This window comes from Electrona antarctica (genome assembly GCF_951216825.1).
Source record: "Electrona antarctica genome assembly, chromosome: 4".
Taxonomy (NCBI): Eukaryota; Metazoa; Chordata; class Actinopteri; order Myctophiformes; family Myctophidae; genus Electrona; species Electrona antarctica.
Window position 1 is genome coordinate 50,652,811 of NC_136809.1, and position 18,139 is coordinate 50,670,949.

General features: G+C 42.4%; 1 protein-coding gene across 1 annotated transcript in view; it reads right to left on the minus strand.

The window, feature by feature from the left end:
- Positions 1-18,139, minus strand: part of LOC306921358 (G protein-coupled receptor kinase 5-like) — a 113,508-nt gene that overhangs the window by 33,120 nt on the left and 62,249 nt on the right. The gene's annotated exons all lie outside the window — the stretch shown is intronic.

An 18,139-nucleotide genomic window follows, 5' to 3' on the forward strand; every position in this document is an offset into this window, starting at 1 on the left:
TATGGCACGCTACAATATAAAATAATTGTACTGCCATGCGTGTATGGCTGCATGCCTGCTACGATACATTTGTACTGCACCGACCGACACTAACCCCCCCTCCAGCCATTAGCCAGCACCTTTTACTGTACAAAGACGGAGAACAAACATGATGATCTACAGGCTCAAACAGGTCACATGCGCGACGCGTTGTGAGCTTGTAGATTTCTTTTGTCCATGAGTTATATGAGCTTGCATGATAATCGCAATCATGCTTTTACATTGTTTAGTGTGTCACCGTGTGATGATGATGATGACTATGATGTCAGATAGCCTACGTCCCCCCCCCCCCCCCCCCCCCGGCCAATAGCCAGTACCAGTTTGCTAGCAACTAGCCAACAGCCAGTGGAATGTGGCGACGCGATGGTGCTGGATATTATACCCGCGAGCACTCATTGGTGTCATTCTAACGTCGCCTATTATTTTATCGTGATACTAGCAGCCAGCTCTACAAGCTCAAACAGGTCACATGCGCGACGCGTTGTGAGCTTGTAGATTTATTTTGTCCATGAGTTATATGAGCTTGCATGATAATCGCATTCATTGTATTGTATACAATCACACCCGTGTGAACTGAGTGGTGTAAGGTCTGTATGACGTAATGAAATCATGTCTGACGTAATGAAATCACACCCGGGTGAACAGGGTGAACATAGCAACCATGCTCATTTTTTCTGCACAAACAAAGCCAGTTGTAGGAATCACACCCAGGTGAACAGGGTGAACATAGCAACCATGCTCATTTTTTCTGCACAAAAAAGCCAGTTGTAGGAGTGGTTTACACCACTCAACAATCATGATTTTACATTGTTTAGTGTGTCACCGTGTGATGATGATGATGATGACGATGATGTCAGATAGCCTACGCCCCCCCCCCCCCCCCCCGGCCAATAGCCAGTACCATTTCTGCAGTGTTTGCTAGCAACTAGCCAACAGCCAGTGGAATGTGGCGACGCGATGGTGCTGGATATTATACCTGCGAGCACTCATTGGTGTCATTCTAACGTCGCCTATTATTTTATCGTGATACTAGCAGCCAGCTACAAACACCATGTAATAGTAGCGTGCACTGACAACAGCTAAATGTTTATTTTTTATATATTTAGAACTGACATCAGATGAGGAGGAGGATGATGATGATGAAGACGAAGAGTCAAGACTGCGATGGAGTTCTCCGACACTGAACCGGATTCATTCATTTCAGGGGGGCAGTTTTTTTTTAAATTATTATTATTATTTAGCCTACACACACACACACCGTCAAGAACAACTGGAATGCAGTGGTTTGGGGACACTGGGGAGTTTGGGGACAACTGTTTTGTATGTAGGCCTATTTATTTTCTGTAATATTTATTATAATTTTATTATGTTAGTAGTCATAAAAAATAAAAGACGCTTTTACAATGAGTTAGACCTGTCATGGCTATTTTGTTCACTATTGTGAGGTTTATTGTATATGACTAAGCGAGTTTCAACTGTGATTTACTCAGTAACGGTAGATGGTAATAACTCAATTTCTTTTTTATAATACAGTATACATTCAAGTCTATATTTTGATACATTTCATGGGCACCAAGTCATATCAAAACAATGTCCTTGGATGTGTTTTTTATCAAAACTGTGTTTCTTCATAATAGGTTTTTGAGATACATGCATGAATAGACAAGATACTGGTAAGACTATGTAAACATGGTATATATCAAAATGTGTGTTAGAATGTCTAATTTTACCCCAAAAAAGAATTGAGTTTATACGATGTTCCAATTCAGAGATATGGGGACTTTTAGCTGGATAGGTCAGATTGATCATGACTGACCATGCTATTTATAGATGGCAAAATATCTACAGTGGTACATGTGAGAAACTTTTTATTTTATTTTAATTGAACTAGACAACTCACCCTTTAAAATGAGATATTGCATGGCTATGTACGCCCAGCAGAAAAAAAGTTATTTAGAAAATAAAACTTCAACCGGGCATAACTTTTTTTGTTGTCCTAGAAACACTACCCAGTGTAAATGCAGGCTCTTTTAAATGGCTTCCAACACAAAAACTAAACATTTTATCAACTCAGTTCATTTTTTTCCTGGAAGCAGACAAGTCAAGCTTTCTCTGAAGGTCTTTCGTTGTCACACATTCACAACAGAGAATTTTCAATAAATCATTCAAAAACGGCATTATGCCATAGAGAAGTCTACCTACTATATAGAAATCCTTGAAACGCTCAAAGAGTTAACAGACGAGCCTGTCGGTGACTCTGTCTGTCTGCGTGCGTGCGTGCGTGCGTGCGTGCGTGCGTGCATGCGTGCATGCGTGCGTGCTGCATGATCAGGTGTGATCTACTTTCTAATCCTTCCTTTTCTTCACTAAATGACACACTCACTCACTCACACTTTAATCACCCAACAATCTCCATGCCAGTAACATTCCTGCCCTTAGGGGGTGTAGGATGGGGGGGGGGGGGGGGGGCGAGGTCCTTTGACTTTCACTTATGATCACATCAAAGAGCGCTTCTGGGAGGAGGGGCCCCGGGTCAACAAAGGTCACCGTTCTGACATCTTCTGACCCCGAAGTCACCCATAATTCCAGTGAGAGTTGTTATAACCTGTCTGTGTGTATGTATGAAACGACACACTGCAGCCGGCCACACATTGTTCCTTTTTTTGGAACAAAATTACCTGTAAGCCATACTTGAAATAAAATGTATTTGACTAGAAAATGACATGCCCCACTTCAGTAAAAGTCTACGTATCTCATGCTATCTAAAAGGTAAATGGTGCATTTATGTGTTTTTTATTTCTTTATTGCACATCTGCCCCCCTTTGCCAAACTTGTAGACTTTTGTATTGTTCTTAATTTAACTTTTAATCTGTTTTAAATCAATGACCTCATACAGGAAAGGATTCCAAATAAGCCAGCTGGCTTCTTCCTTTCCTTGCATTGTATTTTTGTTTTTTGATATGTATTGTCTATTTTTTGTACTACATGCTAAATAAATAAACCATAAACCATATATAGCGCCTTTATCCAAGGAGCCCATTCTCACACACATTCATACACCGATGGCGGCGGAAACCATGCAAGGCACCAACCTGCACATCGGGAGCAATTAGAGGTTCAGTGTCTTGCTCGAGGACACTGCGACACTAACTCTGGGGGGAGCCCACAGGGTTCGAACTGGCAACCTTGCGGTTACCATCCGGCCACTCTACCCCCTGAGCCACCGCCGCCTATCTGTACTCATAAGTATACAAACAAAAGTAAATACCTTTAACCTAAACCTTTTTGACCTGAGATCAGATTCTAAAAATGTCGTCTACATCCTGACAGTTTTCTGAAAAAGCTATGTTTCTATGTCAGTTGTTCTTCGATTTTTCAAAAATAGCAGACCTACAAGCTCGTAGCGCGCCACTCGGTGGCGCGCTATGAGCTTGTAGATCTGCTATTTTTCAATAGCTAAAGCATAACATAATGCTAACACCAAAAGGGGTTCCCGCCCCAAAAAAATAAACAAATTGAGCTTCATGAAGTTTGTTCTGTATGGTGTAACGCAGTGTTTGATTTTGTTGACTAATACTAAGACAATGTTCGTCGACTACATTTTTTTCACTGCCAAAAACGAAATGAAAACTAAACTATGGTGACTAAAAGTTAGACTAAATATATTGACAGTTTTGTCAACAAATAAAACCTAGACTGATGTTAGGAAGGGACTAGTGGAGAATAGGGCATTCACTTCTAGTCATTTTTACTAGTTGACTAGTTGCCTAGTTTACTAGTCGACTAGTTGTTTAACTACCTATAATGTAAAAAAAAAAAAAAAAAAGAAATATATATATATATATATATATTTTTTTTTTAATAAATATTTGTACATTGAAAAACTGTGTACATGGTGACTATAACTATAATCTACCTGATCTTGAGGCCTACACATTTTTTTTTCTTATCAACTAGTCAACTAGTACCAACAAGGTCGACTAGTGGATTTACTAGTCGACTAGTAAACTAGTCGACGAAGAGATCCAGTATAAGTAACAGACACAACATTTCACACTTGGTTGCATGCCGAAAATAGCCGATCTACAAGCTTGCTATTTTCAGCAGGTGTAAAATCAGCCATTATACGACGGCATCAAAGACCAAGCCAAAACACATTTGAGTCGACTTAAAGGAGCATTCAGTGATTTGGAAAAAAAACCCGGTCCGCCCCGGTAACAAGATGTGCACATGCACACGCTCTACAGTGGGGGAAGTACAACAGACCAACAGCACGTGCACCAAGGCCCGCCCCACTCGATCATGATCGGAGGAAGGCCCCTCTCATCCTGATTGGATGAAGGCTTTGCCACCCAAAGCCCAAACCGAAACTAGGGTTTTTTTTTACCCCAGGGGCTCACTGGGGACAGGGAGGAACTCCTTATATGGTCAGCACACTTTATAGTAGGGATGATTATCCAAAAAAATAAGAAAAAATAAGTGATATTTGAATTAAGTGAAATCACTGAATATACCTTTAAATTGTTATGATATTTAGTCGACCAAAAAGTAGACGAACACAAAAACATTCCAGGTGACTGAAACTAAACGAAAAACTATTCAAAAAAAGACTACGACTGAAACTAAAATCAGAATCTTTGCTGTCAAAAGAACAACACTGGCGCAGTGTTAAGCCATTGAGACCTGGAACGCATCCATGTCACGTTAGCGTTTAACCACATTAACCATTAACCCATTTTGGGGCGGGAACCCCTTTTGGTGTTTTAAACATTGTTATAATTTAGCTATTGAAAAATAGCAGATCTACAAGCTCATAGCGCGCCACCGAGTGGCGCGCTATGAACTTGTAGGTCTGCTATTTTTGAAAAATCGTTAAAATGTGCCTCAAATCTTTCCGAAAATTGTCATGATTTAGAAAACTTTTTTTTTTTTATTTCGACGTCAGGCCTGAATGGGTTAACAGATGAAAGGCCTTCCAAAATGGAACAGAAAATGCAGTGTGTTGATGAGCCAGCGGACATTCACCAGGATCATACAAAGAAGACACTTCACCCCTTACTTAACCCATTCTGACCTGAGATCAGATTCTAAAAAATGTCTTCCACATCCTGACAGTTTTCTGAAAAAGCTATGTTTCTATGTCAGTCGTTCTTCGATTTTTCAAAAATAGCAGACCTACAAGCTCGTAGCGCGCCACTCGGTGGCGCGCTATGAGCTTGTAGATCTGCTATTTTTCAATAGCTAAAGCATAACATAATGCTAACACCAAAAGGGGTTCCACTTCCCGCCCAAAATGGGTTAAGTGAATTTGACCACATCTGTTCTTGGAACGAATGGGCCAGATAAGATAAGCCAGCGTACTACTTCCTTTTCAAAGAAAACCGTGGGCTCGGGGGAAATCAAACGGGTTAAAAGGTTAAATGTTTAATTTTCTTTAAAATTATAATGGTTTAAGAGCAGACACAAATAAGTATATTAGTTCTGATATTTGGACTTAAAGCTGTGCCATTAATATAGTGGTTGCCCCCCGAGTCCCATGGTGGGAATTCTGGTCTGGTTTTGGTGAATATTAAGTAGTTCCGGTTATTTGGCGGGGGGGCACTGGGGGCCACACACTAAAAATAAATGAATCCACAAAACTAGCATCATTTGTATTGTTATTTCTACCATATATCACAACTTAAGTTCAACTTCGACCCCTCCGTCACATCACTCACATGCAACTGTGGTTGCATGTGCTGTTGCTGGCGTAATGATACTGGACACGAAAAAAGTAGTTCCATGTGACAGAGGGGTCAGAGTTGAATGAAAGGTGCGCTATATGGATAGCATCAACAATACAAATGACGCTAGTTTTGTGGATTAATTTATTTTTAATGCGTGGCCCCTGGACGACCCACCAAATGACCGGAACTACTTAATATTCACCAAAACAGAACCAAAACAGAACTCCCACCAATCTCACCAAGACTCAGGCAAACAATTAATACCTTTGCTTTTCACTTTTTGTGTATCGTTTATTTTTTTAATTTCATTAATCCCTTATATATTTGAGTATGTATATTTGTATGTGCCTTTTATTTTTGTCTTTGTTAATGGTACGAGATACCAGGGTTGGTAAAAAAAACAATACAATACATGAATACAATATACAATCTGTCCACAAATATGTCTAGTAAGCAGAGAAATGAATACAAGCTAACTTTAACTTTGTTGGCCTCAAGGAAGACCACACTATGTAACTCTCATTGGAGCCATGATGGTTTTCACACTTCAAGGCCTGCTTTTATCTTTGTGTGTGTTTGAGAGAGAACGGCAGAGAGACCCTCAAGCTCACAGAACCTTTTTTTTTTCCTTTTTTTTCCCTTTTACCAAAGACATAATCTGAGAACGGATCTAAAAGATTGCCCCTTTAACACTCTCCAAATAACTAAATAGAGCCTCTGTGGTACTTAGATCAAATCAGCGATCTCTAATCTCTGTGACATTTTAAATTATCGTGGCTTTGTGAGGCGCCCGTCCGGGCGGCGCAGCGGGGGGGCAAAGTTCTACCCGCCACTCCAATGTGCCTTTAGCCCATTCTGGACGGTGAAACCCCTTTTGGTGTTTTAAAGCATTGTGTTACGCTTTAGCTGTTGAAAAATAGCAGATCTACAAGCTCATAGTGCCGCGCTACGAGCTTGTAGATCTGCTATTTTCTTTAAAGTGTTAAAATGTGGTGCAAATCTTTGAATATATATTCTATAGCTCAAATCTTTGCTTCTGGGGGGGGGGGGGTCCCTGGAAAAGCATATTTTCAGATGGGGGTCGGCGGCCAAATACAAAAAATTCTGGGGGGTCCTTGACATGAAAAAGGTTGAGCACCACTGACACAGAAACATAGGTTTTTCAGAAAACTGTCTTTTTAGAAGACATTTTTAAAATGTCGACGTCAGGCCTAAATGGGTTAGCCTGGCCGGGGCGTCTCCACAAGGAACATTGGCCATGTTCATGGGTGGGCCGCTAGCAGGGGAGGAGGGTGATCCCTGCCGCCTGCCTCTGAATCCCAATACCACTCCAGCGAGGCGATGTTACGGTGAAAGTGGTGACCTGCTGATATATGTGACATTCGTGTAGACAGTAGACCTCACAGATCGTCCCAAGTGTCCCAACGTGAATCACTGCGCTTTGTTTATTAGCATAGTTCAACCTAGCGGCAGTTATAGGCCACGTGTTTAACCCGTTTAGACCTGACGACGATTCTACATAATGTCTTCTAAATCATGACAGTTTTCTGAAAAACCATCATGTTTCTCAACCCGTTTCATGTCAAGGAGCCTCAGAATTATCTGTATTTGGCTGCCGACTCCCCATCTGAAAATATGTTGTTCCAGGGACCTCCCAGAAGCAAAGATTTGAGTTAAAAATGTTCGCTCTGAAAGAATATATATATTCAAAGGTTTGCGCCACATTTTCACGGGTTTTTCAAAAATATCAGATCTCACTCGGTGCCGCGCTATGAGCTTGTAGATCTGCTATTTTTCCAACAGCTAAAGCATGACATAATGCTTGAAACACCAAAAAGGGGTTCCCAATCCATCACGCACGCGGGTTAAAGACCTCCATGTAAGTAACGTGAAGTACCACAAGATGGGGTCACATATTTCAGTCAGGTCACCAATTTCACCGTAACACAGCCATGCTGGAGTGTGACCGAGTGTGAGCAGAGAGCGAGTGGCAGAGATTTCGGGTTATATTATTGGAATTTGGCTCTCGTGACTCCCACTGTGCCTGGAGCCCTCCTAGTGTCGCAAACATTCTCATCGACCGTCTTCAGTGTGTGTGTGTGTGTGTGTGTGTGTGTGTGTGTGTGTGTGTGTGGGGGGGGGGGGGGGGGGCTTGGACACAACAGGCCGGGCTCTAATCAGCCCTGGTGGGGTCCATAGAGTATTAAAAGGATAGAGACTGATCTGGCGCAAAGCTCCGCCCTCTCCGCTATTGATGTCCTGACCACCAAATTTTGGTGGTCCAATGCGGAAGTGCAACTGAGCGCTCAATGTTAAAGCCCAGCTGCACGGGGTTTCCCGGTCATGAATCCACGGGTCCGCCTGTAGTCCCTCCTCTTACCACTAGGGCCCAGTGCTTCAACGTTGGAGTGCCTCACTGGCCCCTTGGTGGGGTCGCCTGGAGTAGTGCGGTGTTGTTTTTGGCAGTCACATTTCTATTTTAGTTTAGTCATAAGTCTTTGGACTGAAGCTTCATTTAGTTTCAGTCATATTTTAGTCACCTGGAATGTTTTAGTGTTTAGTCTAGTTTTAGTCGACTAAACATCATAAGATTTTAGTCGACTAAATCTGCAGTTGATTTAGTCGACTAAAATGTATTTGGTCGGGCCTTGATGCCGTCGTAATGACTGATTTTACACTTTATGAAAATAGCCGATCTACAAGCTCACAACGCGTCGCGCTGTGGCTATTTTCTTATACTGGATCTCTTGTAAAATGACTTATACTGGATCTCTTGTCCACTAGTCCCTTCCTAACATTGTAGTCTAGTTTTTGTTGACAAAATTGTCAATATATTTAGTCTTAGTTTTTAGTCATCATAGCTTAGTTTTCATTTAAGTTTCCATTTCGTTTTCGGCGGTGAAAAAAAAAAACGGTAGTCGGCGAACATTTTTCCGTCATAGTTTTAGTCGACGAAAACAACACAGCCTGGAGGAGGGTGTGCGTGTGTCTGTTGCAAGACCCCGAAACGCCCAACGACGCCAGATATCACAACACGGACGACGTGTCCAAAGTTTGTGCATCAGTAGATGTTTTATTTACCAATGTGAAAGAATAAAAAGGCCCCTGATGTTTTGTGAACAAGGGGTCCAGAAACGCCAGAAAAGGCCAGCTGCTGCAGCGCCTGGAGACGAGCATCAGACAGACACCACAGTGAGCAGAAATACACACTGCAAAGCCACAATATGGCTTTTGTTGGAAACGGAGAACGAGAGGGAGGAGGGACAGAGACTATAGAGCGTCGCAGTCCCGCCCCCTACCATGGCCCAGGAAATGAATCCCAATGCATTTTTCCCATAGACATTTCAAAAAGTATTTATTTAAAGACGGTTTACGCCGCGGACAAAGCCAACTCGAGTCGTGACAACTGATGACAACACAAACAATATTTTGGACCAAACAAATAATTACAACAAAAAAAGTGTCGTTTTTTTTCTTCTTTAATTATTTGTTCGGCCCAAAAAATTTTGTTTGTTGTCATGATTTGTCACGACTCGAGTTGGCTTTGTCCGCGGCGTAAACGTCTTTAAATAAATACTTTCTGAAATGTCTATGAGGAAAATGAACGGAGAATCATTTCCTGGGCCCTGGTAGGGGGCGGGACTGCGACACTCTATGGCTTTTGTTGGAAACGGAGAACGAGAGGGAGGAGGGGAAGAGACTATATAGTGTTGGTTTCGTCGACATGGCGAAAAAAAATGGTCGTCGATTACTTTTTTTCCACTGATGAAAACAACATAGAAACTAAGCTATGATTACAAAGACTAAATGTATTGACAATTCCGTCAACAAATAAAAACGTGGAGAAGAGATCCAGTAGAACTAAAAGAAAGGTAATTTTATATGCTCTGAAATTCTCAGCATACAACCAAGTATAAAATCAGGCATTAATACGACGCCATCGAGGCACCGCCAAAATAGCGGCATTTATAGGCAAAATACATGTTTGTCAACAAAATCAACTGTAGATTTAAGCAAAAAATGAGGAGAGGGTGGATATAATATCAAGGCACTTCATAAATAATGTTCAAATGCAAACATGTTTCGGGCATCAGGGCAAGTATATGTCATGTACTCATGTGCAGCGGTGGCCGAACGGTTTGCGGAGCGGTCTTGATACCGGAAGGTCGCCAGTTCGTATCCCCGGACCGGCACGTTAAAATTACCACCGCTGAAGTGCCCTTGAGCAAGGCATTGAACCACTAAAATGAAATGTTCTATGAGCAGGGCCTGGCTGTAAACAAGTATCTGATGCTTAGTCCAGTTACCCTGGGTAAATATAGTAACTTTGCTTTGCTTTGCTTTGTGCATTAGTTTTGCAAAAAAAACACTCATTGGGCTAAAAACGGCCATGCCCACTTGCCCAATTGTGCTGACATCATCACATTTTTGATGACGGCAATGGCCGCTTTTAGCCCAATGAGTGATTTTTTTGCAAAACTAAAAGCATGATGAAATTTTGAATATTTTGCCTTGGTTGTTAATGGTATGCATGCAATGGTTTAATAGCATCCGGCAGTTTACACATGCTGGGGGCCCATACTAAACATTTATAACATACAATGTTGGTGTACTCAACATGTCCGGGTTCACATTCTGGCTACTAGACTATATATATATATGGGGGTAAATCAAAACACGTTTGGGGACGTGTTGGGTACAGAAATAATTCATTTCAACAGAGAACCGTCTTATTTTGAAAGAACTGCCACCCTTCAGTTCAACAAAGAACTCTCTTATTTTGAAAGAACTGCCACAATTCATTTCAACAGAGAACCCTCTTATTTTGAAAGAACTGCCACCATTCATTTCAACAGAGAACACACCAACTCGGCCTACATGTGACATCATGTCTACATCACACATAGGCCCGCTAACCTATATATGTTGTGTACAGGTTAGACAAAAATCCCCTGGCTTTGCTGCAGGTCTCTCTGTCACTTTGTTAAAAAAAACCACTCTGCATATGTGTGCATGTGGTCGTGCATGATACAGACCAACATCCCATAGCCTGGAGGGATGCGACGCTCTGATTGGTTCAGAAAATGTTCAAAATAAAATGCCCCAAAAAGCCATTTCACTACACCTTTAATTTTTTTGAATCTACAAGCTCGTAGCACTCGGTGCCGCGATATGAGCTTGTAGATCTGCTATTTTCCAATAGGTAAAGTATAACATAATTGCTTAAAACACCAATCCTGAATGAGTTAAGCTTTTTTCCACCAGTGCAAACTGGAACGGGGATTCCATTCCAAAAACATCTTGAATGATGGGTGTATCGATGATTCACAAACACACGCCTGTGTGTTGTTCTGTTTGTGAACCCCCCCCCCCCCCCCACACACACACACACACACACACACACACACACCCCCTTACTCCAACTCTCCTTACTTCTTTTCCACATCTCCTAATTTTTCCAGTTCTCACTCTCATACTTTAAGAAAAGAAAAGAAAAGAAAAACATCTTTCCCACATTCCATGACTTTGTGGACTGCCCATCCCTCCCTCTCTCTTTCTCTCTCTTCCCAACTCTGTGACCTCTCTCTGTTTATCTCTCATCTCTCTTTCATTTTAAAAAGGTCTCTCACATGTTTTTGCCACTCTCCGACAATCCAGTCGAGTTAAGCTGGCAGCAGACTTCAAAGGAATTCGCCCTCCTTTTTTTCCCCCCTCTTCTTTTTATACTCGGCTTGCCAAAACCAAACAAGTTTAACAAGACTAAACTGTTTTACAGTTCGATGACTGTACACAGTCAGTGCTAAAGCGGTTATTTTGCCACCTGGATCTCCACTCTTTGTCGAATGGGCAGATGGCAGTGTTGATAACTCTGAAAATAGTCATTTTACACTTGGTTGCATGCTGAAAATAGCAGATCTACATCTACTAGCTCACAATGCGTCGCAGCGCGACGCATTGTGAGCTTGTAGATCTGCTATTTTCATAAGTGTAAAATCAGGCCATGACGAGGCCATCAAGTCCCGCCAAAACACATTTTAGTCGACAAAATCGTCTGTAGATTTAGTCAACTAAAATCTTATGATATTTAGTCGGCAAAAATTAGACTAGCACCAAAACATTTCAGCTGATTCAACTTAAACTAAATTTCACTAAATTAACTCCTGACAGTTTTCTGTCGTTTTTCATGTCAAGGACCGCCAAATATATAGGTAATTGGCCGCCGACCCCTGAAAATATGTTCAAATAGCAGATCTACAAGCTCGTAGCGCAGCACTCGGTGCCGCACTATGAGCTTGTAGATCTGCTATTGGGTGTCCAAACCGAAGAGCCAACTACATTACCAAATATAACCATGGACGTGCAAAGGTAAAAGATGAAATAAAATAGCCTTTCTTTGACTTTCTTTAAAATTACAAATGCCCTGCAGGTGAACAAAAAAACTCCAGTTCCAGTTCTGTTGGGCGAGCTGCTCACAATACAATTCAGGTGTGAAGCCGCGGGCCGCATAAAAATCCTCCCCGGGCCGCAGTTGGCCCGCGAAGCCGCTCTTTGGACACCCCTGGTATTAGTAGCTATACTGCTACAGTGCGCAGCATGTGCATGAGAGCCCTTTCTTCCATGCACAGCAACTATAGAAGGGTTCCATTTTGAGAATATTAACCCATTTTGACCCGAGATCAGATTCTAAAAATGTCTTCTACATCCTGGCAGTTTTCTGAAAAAGCTATGTTTCCGTGTCAGTCGCTCTTTGATTTTTCAAAAATAGCAGACCTACAAGCTCATAGCGCGCCACTCGGTGGCGCGCTACGAGCTTGTAGATCTGCTATTTTTCCAATAGCTAAAGCATAACATAATGCTAACACCAAAAGGGGTTCCCGCTCAAAATGGATTAAATGTGCGAGACTTGCAACGCATCGTGTTTTTACTTGGAAATCCGTTCTTTTCACCGTGCTCGTCGTACAATTAAAAAAAAAAAAAAAGTATACATTTGGCTTAATAGACCCGTCATTTGCGAGGCCAAAGAAAGCGGGTTGAAGGGTGCATGCGCGTGCGCACGCAGTGTCTCGGCTACACTAACCACAAACCACCACCGACGGTTCCCAGCATGTCAGTCAAACAGAAACCGATACCTCGTCCAGCCCCGCTGGTATTCCCCCCCCCCCCCCCCCCCCCTCGAACTGACAAGACACAACACACTATCGTAGTGTACTTAGTTAACTTTGTCATATACGATTACGTACTAGGGCATTGATTGATTGATTGATTGATTGATTGAAGAATTTATTAACAGTTTGCAGAATTACAGTACATTTCAAGCACAAACTCAATACAAAGGCTGTTAACTGTGAGTGGACGACCCAATTAAGCATTACACTTGTTTCCAACAGGGTCCACCATGTTCAAATCATCAAAACATTTAGAGACGTACAAATAGACACTTCTATAGACAGAACAGGAATTCATCAAAAAGGAATTCATCAAAAAGGAGGTAAAAAGGGAAAAGAAATATATACAGTGAGGGGAAAGAAGGGGGGGGCGGGGGGGGGGATTCAGATTTTACGGGGGCCAGTTTCGAATTGCAGCCATCCGTAGGTGCCCTTTGAGAGCGGTTTTGAAGGAGTCAAGGGATTCGCATGTCTTAATGACAGTTGGTAGGGCGTTCCACATTTTGGTGGCATAGGAGCGAAAAGAATTTAGTCCCTTGTTTGTGCCGAATCTGGGTTGTACATGGTTCGTTGCACTCCCTCTGGTGTTGTGGGTGTGGACTTCGTTAACATTAAGGAAGTATCTAGACAGGTACATGGGTATCTTGGTGGTGTATCGAATCTTGTGGACCAGACCCATTGCAAGATGCTGTACTCTGTCGTCGACCCTAAGCCATTCCAGCCTGTCGAAGTGGGCAGGGGTGAGGTGGGTTCGGGGGGCTAGATCAAGTAGGAGCCTGACCAGTTTGTTTTGGGAAGTCTGGAGCCTGGTTTTAAGGGCCTTTGAGGTGCTGTGGTACCAGGAGGTGCATGCATAGTCAAAGAAACCCTGTACAAGGGCTCCTGTTAAGGTCTTCAAGGTGTTTTTGTTGACCAGTGAGGAGATCCTGTAGAGGAATCTTGTTCTATGGTTGACTTTTTTGATTACGTTGGTGGCCATTTTATCACCGGAAAGATTAGCCTCCAGGATGGAACCTAGGTAGGTAATTTCATCTTTACGTGTGATAACATTGTCACCCACTCTAACCAAGAAGCCATTTGCCTTGCTGAGATTACTAATAGAGCCAAAGAGAATGGATTCAGTTTTTCCCAGGTGTAAAGATAGTTTGTTATCAGCGAGCCAGGTGCAGATTCTACCGAGTTCAGAGCTGAGGGCATTTTCAACCTGCAGTTTGTCCCTGTCCGAGACCAGCAGTGCTGAGTCATCTGCGAACAGGAACAAGTTGCAGTCACATGCTGAAGTCATGTCGTTTACATATATTAGGAACAGTAGAGGCCCTAGTATGCTTCCTTGTGGAACGCCACAGCTCACTGGGAGGGGGGGGGACAGTGTTCCGTTCACTTCCACCATCTGTTCTCTCCCCTCCAGGTAGGATTGCATCCAGCTCACTGATGTGCTATCGAAACCAATTGCTTTTAGCTTGTTAACCAGTATGGAGTGGTTCACGGTGTCAAAAGCCTTTTGGAGGTCCAGCATGACCATGCCGCAGTATTTGCCAGCGTCCACCTCTTGTTTGATGTGGTCGCTCAGATAGAGGAGGCATGTGTCAGTGGAGTGGGATGTTCTGAAGCCAGATTGGAACTCGTACAATAATTTATTAGTGGCAAGATACTTTTCAACCTGTTCATAGACTATTTTTTCCATCACTTTCGAGATGGAACTAAGAATAGAAATAGGGCGGTAGTTGCCGGGGTCTAATTTACTCCCTTTCTTGTGCAAGGGGGTTACTTTGGCCAGTTTGAAATCTTGGGGGACCTGTCCCTGTTTGATGGAGAGGTTTACTATGTGGGTGATGATTGGAGCTATAGAGATGGCTGAGTCTCTGAGAAATTTGGAGGGAATGTTGTCATGGCCTGTGGCCTTGTGGGGTTGGAGGGCACTCAGTTTCTTAATTACCTCATCAGTTGTTACCATAACTAGTTTAAAATCGTCTTTACAAACACCTAGGTTTTTGTAGAAGGTTGTAATGTGCTCTACACCAAAGAGCCCAGAGTGGGAGGGCAGTTTGTTAACCAGAGTTGTTGATATGTTTAAGCATTAAGCAACTAGTCGACTAGTAAATCCACTAGTCGACCTTGTCGGTACAAGTTGACTAGTACCAACAAAAAAGATCAGGTAGATAATAGTTATAGTCACCAATGTACACAGATTATGTACAAATATATATATATATATATATATACTGTATATATGTATATATATATATATATTTTTTTTTTTACATAATAGGTAGTTAAACAACTAGTCGACTAGTCAACTAGGCAACTAGTCAACTAGTAAAAATGACTAGAAGTGAATGCCCTAATACGTACGTACTCGTTGTATTCTCGTATGAAATCTCGTATAAAAGTACACGCAGACAAGGCAGCTTCATACCATGTGTTCACTTCTTTACATCCTCTTTCTTATCACTTGACCCTCATGACATCATCAATACGGGGCGACTGTGGCTCAAGAGGTAGAGCAGGTCGTCCAATGATCCATGGGTCGGCGGTTCGAATCCCGGCTCCTCCTGTCTACATGTCGAAGTGTCCTTGGGCAAGACACTGAACCCCAAATTGCTCCCGATGTGCTGGTTGGTGCCTTGCATGGCTTCCGCCGCAATCGGTGTATGAATGTGTGTGTGAATGTAATGCATAATCTATGTAAAGCGCCTTGGATAAAGGCGCTATATAAATGCACCATTTACCATACAATATCATTCACCTTTTCTCATTAGGGCCCCCTATAGTCTACCTCAGTGCATTGCACTTTCAGACCATACACAGTATTAGCCTGGCTAAGAAGCCAGACTCAAATCGTGTGGTATTTGAGTCTGGAGATGCTGTGTATGGATCTTGTTTCCCGGGAGGCGGGTTCAAACATTTTCTCTTTGACGCAATTGGTCAGAGCTACTGTCAGTCAAATGTCTCAAGCATTGAACGTCACTGTACCAAAGCCCGCCCATATTGCATACCGTGTCCCGATTGGCCACACCAGTTCTCTGGTGTAGGAAATGGGCGTACAATTGAGCCTCTCCAGACCGTAATCCGCCGGCAGGCAATTTTCTTTTTGCCAACGGCTGATTCGGTCTGGCTTATTAGCCAGGCTAACACAGTATATCACAGTACTGTCTGTCACTTATCACACCGCCATCCTCACCACCGTCCCACACGCACACTGAATATGTTAAAGTAACCTCCAGTGTCAATACAAACGCCGACTGATATGATCAATACCGCAGCCACACACACACACACACATGCCGTACAAATGTGGTTTCCGCGACTCAATATGTACAGCCCTCGGAGCCGATGCTTTTGGTCAAGAAGATAACTATGTTTTAAAACTGTTTTTCAATCCAAGCAATTCAGGTTTGGCCCATAACACTTTATGATTAGCATGGCTAGCTCTCCCGGCTTAACCCATTAAGGACGGGAACCCCTTTTGGTGTTTTAAGCGTTATTGTATACTTTAGCTAATGAAAGTACATAGCAGATCTACAAGCTCACTCATAGCCACGCTACGAGCTTGTAGATCTGCTATTTTTGGAAAATTGTGAAAATGTGGCACAAATCTTTGAATATATATTCTTTCACAGTGAACGTTTTTTTTAACTCATACTTTTGCTTCTGCTTTTTGTCCCTGGAACCACATATTTTCAGATAGGGGTACGCGGCCAGATACAGATAATTCTGGGGGTCCTCGACATAAAAAAGGTTGATCAACCACTGACATAGAAACATAGGTTTTTCAGAAAAACTGTCGTGATTTAGAAGACATTTGTAGAATCTGGTCTCAGGTCTAAATTGGTTAAAGGGGCATTCCACTCATTTTCAACATTTTACTATGTCATTAATATACCTTAGAGCTGTTGTGTGGAAATAATAAAAACGTTCCCCCATTCTGTGTTTCCTAGAACTGTAAGTATGAAAAAAATCATTAACATGGTGAAACACATCTTGATGATGTCATCAAGATGTGTTTCACCATGTTAATGATTTTTTTCAGATCTCCAGTTTTAGGAAACACAAAATGGGGGAACTTTATTATTTCCACACAACAGCTCTAAGGTATATTAATGAAGTAAAATGTTGAAAATGAGTGGAATGCCCCTTTAAAAGGTTCCCTGACATTCAACCATCGTATCATCACATGAGGCTTCAGATCACAGCAGAGTTTGAAACCAATACTCCTCCTCTTTCTCCTTCAGAAAGCTGCACTTGCAGAGTCTGGCATTCCACAGAATAAGAGTCCAGGGACACAGAGGCTGGCCCCCTTAACATTCCCCAAACCAATCCCCACTCCGCCTTTCTGTGGCTGGACGCCGTGTTTCACATGAAATTCGTTCGCTGAGGGATTGTGGGTAATAAAAACCCTTGTCCTCAGCCAGAGGGCACGGCCCTGGTCAAGGGGTGGGCTGGGTTGCGCAGAGCCGCAAGAAGTGGGTCGTCGTTGCACACACAATGGAAAACACACCACAACAGCCACGGGATTAGCGCTGTCAGCGGTACACATTTTAACCCATTTTGGGCGGGAAACCCCTTTTTGGTGTTTCAAGCATTATGTTATACTTTAGCTATTGAAAAACAGCAGATCTACAAGCTCGTAGCGCGGCACTCGGTGCCGCGCTACGAGCTTGTAGGTCTGCTATTTTTGAAAATTTGTGAAAATGCGGCGCAAATCTTTGAATATATATTCTTTCAGAGCAAACGATTTTAAATTTTTGCTTCTGGGGGGCGGGGGTCCCCATATTTTGAGATGGAGGTCGGAGGCCAAATACATAACATTTTTGGGGTCCTTGACATGAAATAGTTTGAGAACCACTGAAACAGAAACATAGGGTTTTTCAGAAAACTGTCAGGATTTAGAAGACATTTTGTAGAATCGTCCTCAGGTCTAAATGGGTTAAGTTGATTCATTGTCACACAAATAATTGCGATTAACGATGTAATTGTGTTTTTTTTTTGGCGTCGGAAATTGGAACATCATGAAAAACATTTTTAATTCTGTGTTTGTCTTTCAGGCTTTGCAATGCCAAAGAGCACAGGGCAGAGATGACCAATAACTGAAATATACCACGGAATTACAATTACTGTATGACAAGATAATTGATTAGACGTTTATGTAATAAATTGTGACAACCACACACAGGATTTATATGATATATTATTGCGACCGCAGGTTGC